The sequence below is a fragment of the Notolabrus celidotus genome, chromosome 22 (genome assembly GCF_009762535.1).
Source record: "Notolabrus celidotus isolate fNotCel1 chromosome 22, fNotCel1.pri, whole genome shotgun sequence".
Taxonomy (NCBI): Eukaryota; Metazoa; Chordata; class Actinopteri; order Labriformes; family Labridae; genus Notolabrus; species Notolabrus celidotus.
In genome coordinates, this window is record NC_048293.1 from 9,054,418 (window position 1) to 9,073,339 (window position 18,922).

At 40.7% G+C, this 18,922-nt stretch overlaps 1 long non-coding RNA gene across 1 annotated transcript; it reads left to right on the plus strand.

Annotated features, from left to right (window-relative positions):
* Nucleotides 1-10,361: 10,361 nt before the first annotated feature.
* LOC117805721 lies at nt 10,362-14,772 on the plus strand. Its single transcript, XR_004629502.1, has 2 exons — nt 10,362-10,491; nt 14,332-14,772. It is a non-coding gene; the product is annotated as an uncharacterized LOC117805721 (long non-coding RNA).
* The last annotated feature ends 4,150 nt before the right edge of the window (nt 14,773-18,922 follow it).

Sequence of the window (18,922 nt, forward strand, 5' to 3'; positions counted from 1 at the left end):
TTCCCTTCTTAAGTATGTTGACAGAGGAAAATTGCTAACATGTGAACATGGTCAGCTACCTACAATTTATATGATGGCTTCTTCGAATAGACTTTTAAACTAGACTCAACCACAGTGACTTTTCATCACAGAAAAGCTGTTATGATATTGAGAATAGTATCATGATGGTGGGTTGGTTGATGCTAATACTTGCTAATCTGGCCGCTAACAGTTTGTTTGTTTTTCTTAAATCCTTTGACAACAAGCTGGTGACGATGGTAATCAGCTTTAATTGTGTATTTGATGTGATTTTGAAATTAAGACTGTGAACAAGCTCAGGCTACATCTGAATACGTCTGATTGTTATTGATTAGCTTTAGGCATTGCAGAATTTTGTGTTGTAAGATTTTGCTGTAACACTGCAAAACACACACACACAAAAACACACATACACACAAATATAAACCCTCAAAAGGCAATGTTGTCAGATGAAATGTTAATCATTCCCTTTCCGTGAGGACTTGTTAAGTAAACAGGGCTTATATAAATGCTCTCATGCACTCCTGTATACTTGTTAGCACTTGTAAATAAGACAACAAGAAGATAAGCTCAAATAAATGCCTGTTCTTGGTCCTCCTTTTGTCTTCTTGAAGTGGAACCAGTCATGAAAAACAAGCAGAGGACAAGGGAAGAAAAGCCCTCATACACACACACACACACACACACACACACACACACACCCACACACAGACACACACGCACACACACGCACACACACTGAACCGCAGCATGAGTAGAGGTCTCAGCGACAGGAGCATGTGTGATGATGGATGTGTTGTATCTACTTCTTCCAGACAGCTGGTCTGCAGAGTGGACAGAGGGACGGGAAAGGCCATTGGTCAACACACACTTTAGCCCCTATTTTAGCTTCAGTATGTGTGCATGTGTATATGTGTGTATGTCAGCACACATCCTGGCTGCTGTTCTGTCTCTGTCTCTGACCACAGTTCCTCTGGTCGAGGACTGAAGGCCGCATCCTCCCTTCCCATCTGCCCGGGCACAGCCTCTGCGTCCCTCAGCTTGCCGTACTGACAGGCGAAGTAGCCACGGTGATGGATGACTGTGCGCTAAGTTTCAGTGTCAGAGTCCTGAACCTCTGCTACCTGCCGTGTAGGTTCTTGTCAAAGACTTCCTGTCAGGTCAGCTATACTGCATCTCCCCAATCCCAGACCCTCTTTTTATAAGGTCCTTCATCTTCATCTCCTATTTCACCTTTATTTAGCTCACATCTGGGACCTTTTTCAAAAAATGGAGCTGAGTTTAAAATTTTGCAGAAATAGGTTGTCCAACCTGGTAACTGGTTGAGTCCAGGAACAAAGAGACTGAAAATAATACAGAACCTCTAGGAAGTTATAATGTCAATAAAAGCAGTCCCTATTTTTTTATTCTGCAGCCCCTCCCACTGATAATCTTCTGACATTTTCTAGATCATTTCCGGACATGCCTTTCACACATACATGTCTCAGCAGGAATTTCTTTTTTCTATCGCTTGCACTCTCTCAACCTGATGTACTCTGGTTTAAGTGTGTAAGGGGGTGGCTGGTGCAGGAGGAAGAGCAGTTGTCTATCACAATAGTGGCTCTGACTACACCTATACACAGACACAACAGAAGAAAATATAATACAGACAACTGAGGCACACAGTAAGGAGTAGAAAGCAGAGCAACTCTGCTCAATGTAGGCAACATCATCACTCTGCCCACTTACTCATGGTGAATGTTCCTGACTTGTACCTGCTGTGTTCATACATTTTCTCACACCAACATCTCGCAGAAAGTTTCAGGGTAAAGTCATTGTGAAAAAAAAAGTTTGTATTCACACATGCCTAAATAAGGTCTGGATATTTTTAAGCTTTGTACACAAATTTGAACGTCACCATATTTCCCCCACACTTGTCTCCATGTTAGTCACCAGACTCACTTCCTTGTTACAAAAAACAAGTCATCTTTTCTATTTTTTAAAACCAACCAAGCGGCAAACCTCCAACCGCGAGAATCAAAGCCAATGCGGAAGTGCTAAAACTGCAGTTTCTCGAGTGTCACCTTGAGACTGGCTCTGGAAGTACCAGAAGACACATACACACCAATTCAAAAAAGCAGATCTTTACTGCAGAAAAAACATGTTTACAGCCTGGTACAAAAAACGAGTGTAGTCTGGATAGATCATTTCTGGATGGGCACACACTGTACCGGGGGGGTGTTTATAACGCGTCAATTTCGAAGATATTAAGATTACGAGTTTTCCATAATGAGAGGCACAGCTGACTTGATTGACAGGCGGGGACACTGTAGCTGTTGGCTAGGAGGCTCAAAGCCCGCCTCTTTATGTCACTCTAGCTCTACAGAAGTTAGGTTAAGTTCAGCAGTTCCAATATGGCTTCCGCAGTCGATTGGCTTCAAAACAGCGCTTCAGACACAGATGGGTGACGTCACGGATACTACGTCTATAACTTATACAGTCTATGAAACCAGCATGCTAGAGGCTTGCAGTTTTAGCTGTGAAGCAGACAGCTGTCCCGTTCTGAAGAGGCTCTGAGATAGATTGTCTCTCTTTGAGAAGCTTCTGACTCCAGCCTTAGACTACAGTCTTTTGGTTGACTCTATACTGTATATTCATAATTAACTTGTCTGAAACTGTTAGCCATCTACCATGATATCTTGGGTTGTGTCAATTAACCTCCCACGAACCTATGACTAATGTGTGTGTAAGCACGAGTCTCAGAAAAAGTAATTTTGAAATATCTGGTTTTATACTAGTCTATCAGCCCAAGATAAAAAGCAATGTGTAAAAATGTTAAATGTAGATTCTACTTTGTGCATTTAGAGCTCTGTAAAAGATTTTGGTACTTTGATGAATACCTCCTTCTTTATCCACTAACAAAGAATTCTCTGTTTACACTTTTGTAAACAAGGCCTCTTTTGGTGAGGTTGCCAAAAACACTCAACACTGTAACTAATATTTTCTTTAATATCCAAATATGGCTCCAAACATTGCAAATTACAAAGCATTTTTTAAGAAAATATGGCATTTCATGTCACAACAGTCTTGAAACAAGCCTGCAAATTAAGGAGGTACTGATAAATGCTCTCTCAAGTCACACTGAGCAAAATTTCCATTTGAGGAATATTTCCATTTAAGCATGTTAATGAAGTTATTTTCCTAAATGAGCTGCAGGACCTGAAGTCACTTCTCCCTTTTTTTGCAAATAAGTATTAGCATGTTATTATGGAAGTGTGTGTGTGTGTGTGTGTGTGTGTGTGTGTGTGTGTGTGTGTGTGTGTGTGTGTGTGTGTGTGTGTGTGTGTGTGTGTGTGTGTGTGTGTGTGTGTGTGTGTGTGTCCGTTTGTGATGGTGGCATAAATGCATTAGTCAATGTGTGGTCTTGTGTTCATTATAAAGCAGGCTTCCTTAAGAGTGACCTCAGTTCTGCGCTTTGCATTTTAAGTACTGGCCTTTTGAAATGAGGTCCATAAGCATGGCACTTGTGAGCTTTGTCTGTGAATGTAATTAGCCAATTAGTGTGTCCTTTATTAGAGACCAGCAGCAGCCATGCGTCTCTGCTACCAGGGACTAGTTAGTGTTTCTAATGAGCCGTTAGCTTCCAACCAGAAGCCCTGTCAAGCATTATTAATAAAGAGGCTATTTGTGCAGGCCTTCCAGTTTAAACACTGTTAATACCAGAGCACCATGATTATTATGATTTATCTCAGGAACCATGCTGCACTGGGAAAAAAAGAAAGTTTAAATATGGGTGACGAAGACAAAAAAGGACATCACAATTTTTTCAGAGTGTGTCAAAATGTATATTTGTTGTTGTGATTCTGAATGTGCTTTCCAGTCCTACTATCCACTTCATTATACAAGCAGAGATCTGCCACATCTAATGTCAATGTCATCAGCCTGTTTTACAATTATTATCATTATACACCCTAATTTTCCCAAATCATAGTATTGCACTAATGAACTGTCAGCAGGAACCTGAAAAGCTGAGACGTGTTGAATTATTTAATCTTTATGTGGCAAAGAGAATATGGTGATGATAATACCAAAGCATTTCGTGACAGGTTACTTTAAGCATTGTCGCACTTGGATTTTTTTCTGAGGTTTGAACTGATTAAAGAGAGAGTGGATAAATGAAGACAGAAACTGTCATCGCCATGCAAAAATGAGAGCTTAAAAGTGACATATTATGCTTTTTTCATCAAAACATATTGGTCTAAGAGGTCCCCAAAACATGTCTTTAAAGTTTATGCTCAAAAAACACTTTGAAATCAGATTTTGGCATGCCTGAAAAACCCTCTTCTTCAGTCCTGTTCAGAACGGTCTGTTTTCTCTCTGACCACGCCCCCTCAGGAAGTGGATGTGGCCTCGGCTCTCCAGCACGTTGATCTAATGTTTACATGTTAGCTGAATTAAACGGCTGCTCACAGACCGCGCTACTTCAACCCTCTGAATCTGATCCAGAATCTGATCCTGACGGAAAGGCGCCTGCAGCAGGACCTCTCTGAACGATTGGTCATAGATTTAGTGTTTCTTGTTGTTTTATTTGTCAGTATGTCAACGTGTATCTTGGTACACAGCTACGAACATGTAGCTATGTTGCTATGCTAACTAGTGCTAGCACTTTTCCATGAAAAATAAAAATCATCCACCAGATCTTCAATTCTGCAGATGTGGGGAGTAAAACCGACCTCTGCCAGAAAGGCAGCAGGACCTTTCTGAAGGATTGGTCACAGATTTAGTGTTTCTTGTTGTTTTATTTGTCAGTATGTCGACGTGTGTCTTGGTACACAGCTACGAACATGTAGCTATGTGGCTATGCTAACTAGCGCTAGCACTTATCCATGAAAAATAAAAATCATCCACCAGATCTTCAATTCTGCAGATGTGGGGAGTAAAACCGACCTTTGTGTTTATTAAGACAGCCTACAACTAGCATGCCTCCCTCCTTAGATCCTTGTTAGCACACATTTGTGCAGGTAATGAAAAACGGAGGAGGGGTTCAGTATTATTTTATACAGTCTATGGGCTGAACAAGCTCTGAGCTCTGACTCCGTGACAGACCGGATATTGTTGTTATGTAACAAAAACACGGAAGTCTGAAACGGCTCGTTTCACACACATTTACAGAAAGGTGTTGAAATCAGAACAGGCAGAATGGATTTTTTTCATTCTCGGGGGGTTTGTAGACATGCCAGGGAAACATATTTCAGGTAGAGAACCATTAAAATGTTGATTTTGCATGATATGTCACCTTTAAAAGTGATTTAAAGAAGGAAATTTATAGCATCAATAATACACCACTTCCACAAACGACACATGATTTGATGATTACATGTATCAGTGAGCCAACTGATACCAACATAACTCCTGATATCCAATCCAATTTTGGTATGAAATACTCATGAGCTCATTTAGGTGATTACAAACAGGATAAACAGTGGTTTAACACAGCAACATGAAGAGGAAAGCCCACTGAGCATCCCTAATGTAATGACAGTAATAATGTTAGTCAATATGACGCATTTTAATTCATGAGAGGATTTTATGTCTGAAGATTAACGCTGGTGACAACAGAGAATTTCATACTCACTAAAAAAAATCAGATTTGATTGAGTGATAGATTGACAGATTAAGCACATAATAAATATACATCCAAACAAACAAACTGATACTTGATGAAGGATTATTGATGTTTGCATTATAGATCCTTAACAGCAGCAGCAGCAGCACTGAGAGCAATGACAGCCATTTTTTAAATGAAGAATTAAAAAAAACTTGATTACTTTTCATTCAGAGCTCTAAAACCACAGAAACATAAAGCTTATGTACAGCAGCTGAGCCAATAGTTAGCTACTCAAAGTATTACTTTCTACAGCCATAGAGCATATACATTAGGAGTATTTTAATAGCTTCACTGCATTGTAATTGTGTTACTTCAGACAAGCTGGACTATGGCTAACTGAAAGTGTACCTCTCAAGTATAACCCCAAATAGTGGTAAACCCACTCATTCAGCCACCTGCCAGGGTAGCCTTGATAATCAAATGAGTGAATTTTCATAAAAGCAGTCTTACTGTAAAAAAACAGAGCTTCTTTGCCTTTATTTTCATAGGACAGCTTGGGTTAGACGAAATGTTAGGGGAGAGAGAAGGGGTAATGACACAAACCTAATCTTGCTGGGACCAGGGATCAATAATGTGATGAGGACTGTAGCCTCTGTATGTCACAGTTCAGAAAGCCAAAAGGAGGACCCAGGTGCAGACTTCAAAAATAAACAGTATTAATTAACAAAAGAGATAAACCAAAACGTACTTAACTCAAAAAAAAACCTTGGGGACACAGGGACACAGGAATCATGGGAATCTACATGAAACATCACAAACTCAATAAACCAACACAGAAGGGAGGAAACACAGAGGCTGATTCCGAAATCGCCTACTATACTAGCAGTACGTACTGATTTGTCCAAAATTCAGTATGTAGTATGTAGTATGTGAACAAGTGAAGGGGACACAGGTGAGACCAACATGGCACTGATGAAGACAATTATAAAGGAGGGAAGCGCAGGAAGGAAACCTTAACACAGCGGGATATTCTACAACAGGAAGCACAAGACAAAAACACAGACAAGGAATACACAAGTATACAAAAAAGGCAAACATTTAACAAACGGGAAATCAACTCATGAAACAAAGACCCTCGAGACTAAATACACCTGAGCAGCAACCAGAATAACCAAAAAACATAAAAAGAAAACAAAGAACAGACCAAAACATGACACTGTACATGGGGCGCCTGCTTTACCAACTGAGCCAAAGTGGTACAAAAACCTTTAACGATGCCTTTTATATTTGTTTACTTGCATTCGTATTTTCAAAATGGCCCATAGTGATGCATCAAGTTCTGTAATAATTTATTGTTACACACATGAAGTTCAAGCTGCTGTCATTGGCAATGGATTTCTTGTTCTCAAGCACCCTCCAACAACACTTGTACAAATAGAGACAAACACAGTTTAATGTACCAGTGTATTATGAGGGTTTAATATCTTCTAGACAGTAGTTTATAATAATAAAAAATAGATTAGCATAATACTTCATTGAAAAGTTCTTGTGCTGTTTTGTGGTTAACAAGTTCACACAAAGTAATGTTCACAGGTAGAAGCGTCAGTGCAATGTGTAATCTTCTAAGCAGGGTTTGATTATGTAAAGATATTTACCAAGCGATGATAGATCACAGGTTTTATTACGTGTTTATATTGTGGGTTAATTGTCTCTACAATATGTCTTGTTAAATGTGGTCTTTGTGGACCATGTTGCAGACTGTAAGCAGAACTAGTCAGGACCATCTTGATTTCTCGGGGTAAGTAATTTGTGGACTTTATCTAAAACGAGGTAGTCCTGTTTGGATACTTTGTCCATTAACAGCGGTATGGTGAAAAATAATCATGCTACAATGAAATTCTCTATACCTTAAAGAGAATCATATTTATGCCACTCAGTCTGCTACCTCTTTAACAATCCTCTGTGTGGGGCACCTGTATATTTCACAGATATTTTTGTTATCATTACACAAAATATGCCCTGCCATTGTCTGTATGAGTGTGTAACTACTCTGTTGCACTTAGCCGTTACTTTGTCAGTTACCTTAGCATGTACGAAGAGTAAGCTAATTTAGTGCATGGCAACCAGTGCCAACTCACTTACTGCATATTTATTGTATCCATATAGGAGATGGAGAATTGGCTTGGGTACCAAAAACTTGTTCCAAATTTCTCCGATTCGTGGAATCGATAAGGAACATGCTTTTCGATTCCGCAATGTGGTTCCTAACAGCAACTTAAACCTTTCAGGATTAAACCTCTGTAAGAGTTCTGCAGTCCACACAAAGTTTTTTTCACCTGCCAGGACCTGCTGTGTGGGCGTTACGTCATGTGTGATGCAGCACGTCAACAAAGTCGCGAGTAGAGGTTCATGGCGGACCGCAACAAACGATTCAAATTATGACTAAGCTTCACTAAAAATGATACCGACGCAGCACAAGGGGGGGGGGGCATGTCTACTAGGACACTTACATCAACACGGGGGGGATTTGAGGGAAGCTCTGTCTTCAATGTGTTGCGGGCTTATGTTCGGCTGTCCGCAGCCGAAGTAACGTCCGTCATACTCAGGCAAAAAACACAGCTGACCTCACATTTGCATTCATATAGAACTAAACGAATCATGTCTACAGATATTTCAGAATCAATAAGCAGAACCAGTATTGGAACCAGAATTGATAAAATTGAAATGGTACCAAACCCTATGGAGCAGTCTGTAATTTTTCTATGTAGGTTTCTTTCTTTCAGTCTGTGTCTGTGCCAGGTGTCTGTCTGTCTGTCTGTCTGTCTGTCTGTCTGTATGTCTGTCTGTCTGTCTGTTTGTTCTGTCCGTCCGTGTCTGTGCCAGAACAAACAGGCGTTGGGAGAAAGAGAATTCCAGTGTCACTGCATCATTATTTTCAATCACAGCACAATGTAGAAGCTCAATGATTACATGTTCTTTGGTGTTTAGTTCCTAGTATTTCAGTGGAGTTATTGTTAAAGAGGGAGCTGCCAGCATGAGCTGGTTGGATGCAGAGCTTGCAGTATCAGTGAGCCTCATACCCTCCTCCTATTGGATGGAAAACCACTCAAGTCGTGCTTGCATCACTGCATGAGTATTCCTGCTGTATGCAAATTCTGCATAAGAGCAGTCAAGACCTTAGCTTATCTCAGGCGCACAACTGTGTAAACCACCAGGGACTCTTTACAGTATGAAATGTGGCTGCTGCCTCTCATCCCCACCCCCCTCTCTCCCCACAGCCTCCCTCCACAACACAGGCAGGACTGATGCTGTCTCTCCCTTGTCTCTGACTGGCAGAATAAACACCGCTACCACAACAGCAATGCTGGAAGACAAACTACAAGCAACAAGAGAGGAAGACAGACACCCCGCAACAACTACAGTATACAGGAGGAAAGATAAAGGTTTGACAGTGTAAGCGGAGATAGATGTGTGAGCCCAGTGATGATAACAGAGGTGGGAGACAGATATATAAGCATAACAGTAAAAGAGAGAAGTCTGCCAGGAGAAACTTTGAAAGAAGACAGTTGATGGAGGCAAAAACAGCAGGACAAAAGTGTTTGTTTGGAATATAATGAAAATAGGTTTTTTATTAATACAGTATTAGAAGAGGGAAGGTGGAAAATTGAAAGAGATCTTTAAAGACACGGATACGCATTCAAATGGTGTTTGGTGCACAAACAAGTATGCTATTAACAAGTTTTAGCCCCTCAAGAAAACAAATCTTGCATAAAATAACCTTTTAAAGTCCCACCTTGCTCTCTGCTGCTTGTAATTAACACAAAAAAGAGAGATTGAGACAAAAAAGGTAAAGAAGGAAATGGGTAAACTGTGGCTGGGGGGAGGTGGCGAGCGGGAGTGAAAAACAAACAGGAGAGAAAGATGGAGATGAAACACTAGAGGCAAGGCAAGGCGTGAGCAGAAGGAGATTTGCACAAAAAACAGTTAAGCGTGCCAGAACAACGCAGCAAGGATAGAACGAGTGAAAGAAACAAACAAAAAACGTCAGGACAGAGAGGGAAGCAGCACAAACACACAAGCATAAAGGAAGATTGACAGGCCTAAAGGGAGACCACAGAAATGTACACACTGCCAAGCTGATATTGTCATTCTGTGCAGCAGCCCAGCTCCAATGTGCTGATTATGAGAGCATCATTTGAGACTGACAACCTTGTTCCTATAGTACAGCATGCCAAACACACTCCCAGCCCCCATCTTTCTCTCTCTCTGCGTTCTCCCCCTGCGCTTGCACAATAGCCGTCTGATGAAGACTGAATGATTGGAGGGGGAACGAAGTGAAAGAGCAACAGAAAAACACACACTTGGAGAGGCTGGCAATGGGGAGGAAAAAAAAAACCTGAGATAGTGAAAGAGAGAGTAGAGGAGGTGTGGAGAACACGGAGCTCAATGCAGCTGCAATTAAGGGAGCGATTTTGTGCCAAGGAATATGCTAATTCCTCCTTTGTGTGAGCGGTTGATTGGCTATTGCACTACGCACCAGGCGGCGTAGGGAAGGGGAAGTGGTGGGCTTGGATGCCTCTGTCTGCCACAACGTCCATCATGGCCCTCATTTAGCACTACGCCATCACACTTAGAGGCTCCGGAAGAAAAAAATGACACAGTTTTGTCAGTCATCTCCCCACTGCAACTGTACATTTGTTCAAGGGATGAAGGGAGAGAGATGCTAGCTCAATTAGCAAGCTCCAGAGACAGACACCAGAACAGAGTTACTCATTAATAGGCACGTATGACCTTTATATATATGAGCCAAGCCTCAATTCACTGAAGACTGGATGTAATTTTGGACCTGAGGGATAAAGGGAATACTGGAGGAGTTCAGGCTTCACGTAAGGATCATACTGTATTATTTTAACTGTGGTTTGTATCGGCGAGACTAAAACAAAAGAGAAATATTGCAATCATACAGCTTTAGTTTGCATAATTACCTTGAAAAGGAGATGGAGATGGACATACGGAGGCACATGTTTACCTGAGTCATAAAACTCACTTTCTTTCGTATTAAAGCGAGAAATGTGATGTTAGCTTAAACTGACTAAACATTAATCAGAGTACTTTAAAAGGCATAAACCAAAGTGCAAAATGTGTTTTAAGAAGTTGCACTACAGTAAATACAGCTACAAGTTATTCTATGCATCCAAGCAGGGGCTCTGATCACAAAAGCTTTACTTAACTCCCTGCTTACATAACCTCAACTCATTTAAATCTAAATACTCTTTTGACAACATTTCTCTGAGTTATCAGGATCAAGCATAGACTGTATAAATAATGGACGTAGTATCTGTGACGTCACCCATCTGTATCTGAAGCGCTGTTTTGAGGCCAATCGTCGGCGGGAGCCATATTGCTGATGTTGGCTAGGCGGGCTTTGAGCCTCCTAGCCAACAGCTACAGTTTTACCGCCTGTCAATCAAATCAGCTGTGCCTCTCATTGGAAGACTCGTGATGTCAATATCTTTGAAATTACTGCGTTATGAAAAAATTCACCCCCCTACAATGTGTGCCGATCGAGAAATCAGCTATCCAGACTACACCAGACTGTAAACATGTTTAATTCTGCTGTAAAGATCGGGGTTTTTGAATTGGTGTGTATGTGGTTTCCAGTACGTCCGGAGCCAGCCTCAAGCGGATCCTTGATGAACTGCGGTTTTTAGCACTTTCGCATTGGACTCATATTTTTAGACCGAAGGTTGCCGCTTGGGATCAAGTTACTCTTTTTAAAGTTGACAACTTAACTAAAGTTGGAGGGAATTAATGAAAAAGGGTGAACTAGAATGAAATTAGGAAAACCATGCAATTTCCAGACGTACCTGCCAGGAGACAGAAGCAATCAATCTCAGTCTATCAGATTAAGACCACTCGACAGATCACAGATCAACTCAAGTGCAGTTTAAAGCTTCTGTGAGGCATTTTACACTGATAATGACATACACACAGCAGAAGCAATTAGACCATCAGTAACATCACTGACAATTTCTACATTCTAACCTTCAGGGCCTGTAACTGCAGGCCGTACATCACAGTAGGGGTTAGACCAGACATTAAATAGCACACTTTTTTTATTTTTCCACCACAAAGGTGTATGACGAGTGATACATTGACTGTTAAAAGACAGCAGGTTTTCAGCCAGAAAACAATATTTACACATGTACAGGACAAGCACAGCAAAGAGATACCAGGTGTCACTTTGTCCATATAGGGGCGCAAAATGACACAAACAGCAATATATATATATATATATTTATTAACCATTTCAAAGCACTCTGTAGGTTTTTTTCCCTTTTTGCATTTTTTAAGATATTATGATTTTAGAAGATCATCCTTTTAAAAATGAATCAGATTTAAATATTAGCACAGACTGAATTTAGAATGCTTTTTAACTCTTTTACTTTGAGGGTATTATCTTTATCCTGTAATGTCTGCAGCCTGTTTAAACAATAATCTCTATTAATAACTATTGCTTCCTTTACTTTTTTGATAGAGCAGCTGATAGTTTTTTTTTTTAAATGAATCCTCATTGGGCCTTTTGCACACCTGTATATCTAACATCACATGGTATGATCTTGAGGAAAAGGGGGGGAAGTAAGTTGCTGTTGTAACACTAATGCTGACAACCTGCTGAGCCATATCTTTGTTCAAGCATATACTGGAGCCATGAATCTCCTTGAATTGTTTTCCTTGTCTCCACAGTTTCAGACATAATAGCTTTACGTTAAAATTTCATTACATGCGAAAGCTTTAATTGCATTTAGACTATTATAAAAGTGTTATCTATAATTAATCACAAACCCAGGCAACAAAAAACACACAATGTTAAGTTGTAATCCCCAATTCAAGATAATTAGCTAAAGCCTGATCCTGCTGCACTATTGGATAGATCAGGTCTTGCAGAATTATCAGATGTGCTCTCCTTAAATGAATAAATACATGAATATCTGTGTCAGTTCAGCTTAACCCTACATTACATATTGTAATTATTCTCATGCTTTGTTTTCAAATTTGGCTAAAGGGTGTCAATTCATTTCTTTATTATCATAAAAATCAAGTCCACCTCATCTGATGAGGGTAGATATTACATATTAGAAACACATCTTGTCTTTTGCTCATGCAATTCAGCAGTAACAGAATCTTATAACTTTACAGTGACCAACACTTTAAATCATTAGCTCCCTGAAACAGTTTGTATTAATAAAATTACTGTGTATTAATATGGACAGCACTCCACCATATCCTCCCACTTTAAGAAGTGAAGCCAAAATATTGCCTCAGTAGGTGTTGACATATTGCATTGATGGAGGGCAGACAATAATTCTGGTGTGGTACTGCACAGCCCAACAGAGAGACCAGGAGTTTCCCATTGTGTGTCATGGACCTTGTAAAAGACGAACTGGCCACCTACAGACTCCAAAGTAGTGAGAGAATGCGCGCTGGCTGTTGTGGATGAAGTGTTAGATGACACCAAAATTAAAGTTAGTGTGACGTCTGCTATTAAATATTTACCTGTCTGACACTTCAACTATTCAGGGTTGAAGTGTGGCTAGAGATATATTGGGAATAGCAGTTGATGAAACCGTAGACAAAACTAATATGGCACAACTGTGCATATAAATCCAGATATGTGTCCAAAAGTACTTGATTTCAAATAAGTCAAAAGTAATAATAAAAGTTTCTATTTTGCTAGATCCATTTGCATTTATTTAAAGTTTCTCTTTAGCAAAAGCAGAAAAATATGTTTGAATGCTGCTAAAACAAGTCCAGCCAACTTAATTGGCCTGGTCCTCAAACCTGGCCAAGTTGAAAGTGTAATTGAATAGCCCTACACTAGCCTCTACACTATAAAGACTGAACATATCTGTCATGCAGGTAGGATTTGTAACACAACTGTTGTATTACAACCAACTACTTTTAGTTAGTCTCACTGTCAGCTGAGTGTAGAAAGATACAACATGCACAATTTTGAACCTGTCGGCCTCTGTGAGAGACGGCCAACTCTATGGGTTTCTGTTGTAGCCAGCAGTTTGCAATTACTTCTGGCCAAGACTCCTCTGCGCACTGCCACTAACAGTCCGACTAGTAACATGAGGAGCAAGAATGGAGGTGGTGTTAAGACAAGAAGTGTAAGAGTGTATTTTTAGCTGTACTTACATGAAGTAACATGTTTACAATACCACTCAAAGTATAAACAACAAGCAGGACACTTCTTATATCCAAATTCGACCCTGCATCCTAGGATTTTCATTGTTATGCAGGATCTATAGATACTTATTACGTCATGTATAATGAGGAACATGATGTGTTTAAACTTTAAATACAAGGTCAATCCTGCAAATATATATGTTCATAAAAATTGGATGCAGGGTTTTCTTTGCAGATGGTTTAGCATCCAGCCAATTATTCTTTAATCTTTGGCAACAACATGATGCAGTCAACTTTAAGATTTGATTTTGACTTTGGTCCAAAGAACTAATTCAACAAACCATGCCCAGAGTTAAAAAGAAGAGGCTTAAGTTTTCCTCAGTGTATGGTGATAAGCAATCCATATTCATCCTTACATACTTGTGATGTTTGGTAAGTTTTTTAAATCCTTGTATTATCAGAGGTCTGAAATACTCTTAATGTTAATAAAATGTTCTCTTTTCGTTTCTCTCTCCTTTGAATGATGATGTCAGGAACAGTCGGGTGGAGCTACCGGCTCCATCACCATCTGCTCCCCAAAAGAAGGAGGCACAGCAGTGCTCTCACGATGCACACCCACTCACTAGCAGCCCACAATACACGCACATACAAACACACAGATATACAAATTGACTCCAAGGCAAAAGCCAGGATCCTGCAGTAGCACCTTTGTGAACACACACAGACACACATGCCAACACACACATGCCAACACACAGGCTGGCACCGATAGGAGCATTACAGGGACATGCAGACTTCACCACCCACTCTTTCTCCAGTGTTGCGTCCATCTGCTCACTGCACTGCTCTCTCCATGGATTTCCATGGCAGAGTCCAAAATGTGACACGTTTGCTGTGTTTACAGTCCCATATGTACAGGTGTCTGAGGTACAAATACAAACCTAAAGATGAATAAATTTGAATGGTCAAAGTTCTGAACTGATTTAAGTTGCTCTCAAATAAAACGGTATCTGTGAGTATATCGGCCAATAAAAACAAGCAATGTGTTACATAAATAGAGCTGAAAAAGTTGCATAAATCCATCATGCCAGACAGAAAAGTATCTGCAACTATTCTGGTAAATGTTTAAGCTTTTTTAAGGGAAAGAAAACCAAAAATGTGTCTGTTTCAGATTGTTTGATGAGTAATTGCTGCCTTTTTTTGCTCATGTGAAACATTCAACTTCATACCTGACCAGAACCATGTTTTATTAATATATTTTAGATAGTAAGCAGAGTCAAGTTATCAATTCATTTATTAGAAAACTAGTTGTTGGATAATCAAAATTAAAAAGAGTAAAAAAAGTGTGCTGCAGCCTCTTTTGAGGTGTATTGACACATTCACAAAACCTAAAACTTAAAAAAATATTCAGGGTGAGCTGCATGTGTGAACGGAAACAGTGAAATTTTCACCCCATCTTTATCCAGATTGTTTCCTTCTTAACAAAATGTATGCAAGAAGTCAGAGAGACAACTTTATGACAACGAAGCAGGAAGTATTCTTTGTGGGAGAGTTTATGCCATGCCAATGCAAACCCAGAAGTACAACATGTGACTGGATGAATAAAATAATCCCAAGTAATGGAGAATCATTTTCAAGAGGTGAACAGTGAAGATGCCTGCACATCTGTTTGTCTACACATAGTTTTGATCTAAATGCAAAAACAGTCATCATAGTGTAGGTCACTGTTGCTATGACAGCCATCATATTGTAAACATTACACCGTGGCTTTCCCAGCACGCTCTCGGCATCACATCTTGCCTTCCAAGACTCGACCCCACCTCCTGTCCAACACTGCTCTCGTCAGACAAGGAAAACACGTGTGTATAAACTCAAAATTCAGAGGGTGGATTTCCTCAAAACTTTTCCTGGAGTGCATTTGTGAAGGAGTCTTTGGAAAGGTGGTCAAATTTCCATTTTCATTTGAATTAGCAACAAAAGAACACTGTCAAGTTAATTTTCATCACATCAAGTCTCCCAGTCTGTGTATTTATTATTTTTTGGATGTGAATCATTAATGCCAACATTCAAGCATTACTTTTATGTATTTTTCAAAAGTTCTTCCCTCTGTGTCAAATATGCGTTCCAAAAAGCAGCAGAAACATACCAGAATCGAGCCGGAGAAGGTTCATACAAATATTTTCACTAGAAACATGTCAGGCAATGCTTAAGGTCATAAAGAAATCGCCTTTAGGCATGTTCGAGAACATACAAAGATCCATTAATAAAATATATTTCTCCACTCTGAACAGGACCTGAGGCTAACAGTAAAATCTACCCTTGTAAACATGACTAAGACGTAATACGCCAATGAAGAAAGACCGGGTGAAGGATTGTCACATGCACGAACATGCACGCGTGTAATATGAATTCCCAGAGCAATTTAACGTAACACTCAAAGCAAAGTGAGGCTGAATGCCAATTGAGAGCAGACTACAGAAGAGATGAGCCCGACGGTGCAGAGCTCTGAGCGCTCAGGTTGCTCGCTGCGGCTTAAAACATCACTGATGGCTGTTTCACCCTCTGACTCACTAAATTAACTCCAAATCCATTTACCAGCGTTGCAGCTTAAGCCCTCCAGTTTGGTTTTGGTCTTCAGCGGTTTCTTCTAATTGAGTTTCTAGTAATTACCACAAGGCTAATGCATTGTAAGTGCCTTCTAAATCAGGGGTAAAGATTTTGTTTCAGACTACAAGTGCACATAGTGATCGTATGCAAAAGGATGTTAGAGAAGCGCTGGGATGTACGTGGAAAAAGCAACACAGATCTTGTGACAGGCAGCTCACATCCCAAAGACAGGATGATCGTCTGTCAAGTGGCCTTGAAAGCCCCCAAACACACACACATACACACTCACACACACTCTCCCTTAATCCGTGACTTTGATTCAGAGTGCCAGGCAGAGGTAACCTGGCTGACATGCTGCACAGCGCCCTTTGATCTGAGCTGGCAAATTTGACAACAATGAGTGGGCTGACGCTGGTTGGATAAATATGCTTGAAGCTGAACAAATTAGCTAGTTCCCTCATGTTACCTGTTTCTTGATACCACCAAAAATACAGAACTAAACCTGAGGACTTTGTAGAGTCGGGACAGGATTGTGTGTACAGTTCCTCAAGCTTTTCATTATCTCAGGATTTTTCTTTTTACTTTGTTGTGTTGGTCAGGAGAGAGTGCGGGAGAGCTCTCCAGAGATGCAGGTAAACACGGTGCTCCCTTACCCTTGTGAAGTTGCCCGAGACCTTCCCTCTGCCTGAAGACTACTTTAATTAGGCTTTAATTGCCTTATTAGCTCTGGCTATCGATGGAGGGGGAGAGGTAGGGAGAAAAAGAAAGGTCAGTCGAGGTAGAGAGAGCTGGAGAAGAGGGGAAGACAACAGGGCAAATAAACAAGTGTGGGCAAATAAGGGCAGGGAAAAATCCACTGACACTTGCCTACACACAGGTGTGCATGCAGAAGACTCTCTCACACACACACACACACACACACACACACACATACACACACTGCACAGAGGGGGTTCCTGCAGGTGAATGTGAGGCCATCTCCCATAGAAACAAGATGTCGGGCGATATAAGACGAAAAAAAACCTAAGACAGAATGCAGACACGACTGATGCTTTGAAAAAAAACTGGCTCTGAGGTGCAGCCCAGGTGATTGACCCCTTACCCTGACCCCAGCAAGGCAGGGGGAGGCAGGAGGGGGCTGAGAGGAAGGGGAGGGGCAATAAGGAATGAAGGATGAGCAGAGTGTGGGAGAGAAGGAGATGAACATGTGGAGGGGGAGATACAAAAGAAGGACAAAGAAGATTAGATGAAGGCTGCTACTCTGCACATGGCTTTCGGTATTCATTCTTAGTCTCTGAAGTATCCCTTTCTTGTTGGAATTAGAGTCACTGAAACAAAATCTATGGTAATCAGATGAAATGAGCACATGATATAGATGATTAGCAATGCTAGCTAAATGCCTGGCTTGTTTGCTAATGATTTATGATGTCTGCATTTAAAAATATGCAAGTTCAGGACTTGCAAATGCATCTCACTTGTCTGCTGTGCTTCTTGTGCAGCTGCCCTTCACTTTACATGCATGCCTTTTAAAATTCATGGCCTGGACCTTGGTTGCCAGCTAATTTCATTTTCAATTTGTATACTGTTGACAGTGATCTTGCAAACATCATCGCGGGTGTTTGTTTTTTTCCTTCTGCCCGTGGCCAGTTACATTCATTTCAACTTTCATTTCACCAAGACAGAGAACAAAACAAGAAATAAAGTCAAAGATCTGAGACTTCGCCGGTTCGAAGCCCAGTGCCCAACAAAACAGAAATAAAATCAACATCTGTTATACAGGCCTAACACGAATAACCGCTGACTCTTTTTAACACTGCTGTAGGCTTTACCAATCAATCTGTTGCTATATCTAACTCTACCTAGTGAAGTGATACTATAAAAGGAGGCCAGTGGGAGTGAAGCTCTCACATAGGAGCATCTGCAAAGCAATACAGCAAGTTACCTTTCACTATATCCTCTTCATCTCCCACCCACTGCACACACTCACAGGCGCACACAGCTACAACCTAAAGAAGAGGGATACAATCTGCATTGATAAGCATGAGTTTTTCTGCACACCTAGCACTGTAGCTGTGCATTATCCAGTGTTTTTGTACCTGCATGTGTTTATGTGCTGGTGAATCAATGCATCAGGGAAATGGAGGAGTGTTTCTTCCTCTCCTGCACGTCGTTCCCCAGCCTCATTAGAACCCATTCACTCAATCAAGCATGAATCCCTAACACAATAACATGCAAAGTGCTTTGTCTGGGTGTAATTGGCCTTGCCAGAACTGTTTTTCTCAAACGGTTAGCTTCACTCGCCCCTTCTCTCTCTCAGACCGCAGCCAGGAGCCCCGTCCAAGAAATGCAGCTGGCAAGAGGAGGAGGATGGAGAGGTGAAGCCAGGGAAAGAAAAGGGGATAGAGATAAAGGAGGGAATGATTCAAAAGTACAGGAAAGAAAGGTGGTGGCCATCTCCCTGGTGGTGATTCAGGAATATGAAGTGTTTATAAAGCTGATAGAGCTACACTTTCTGAA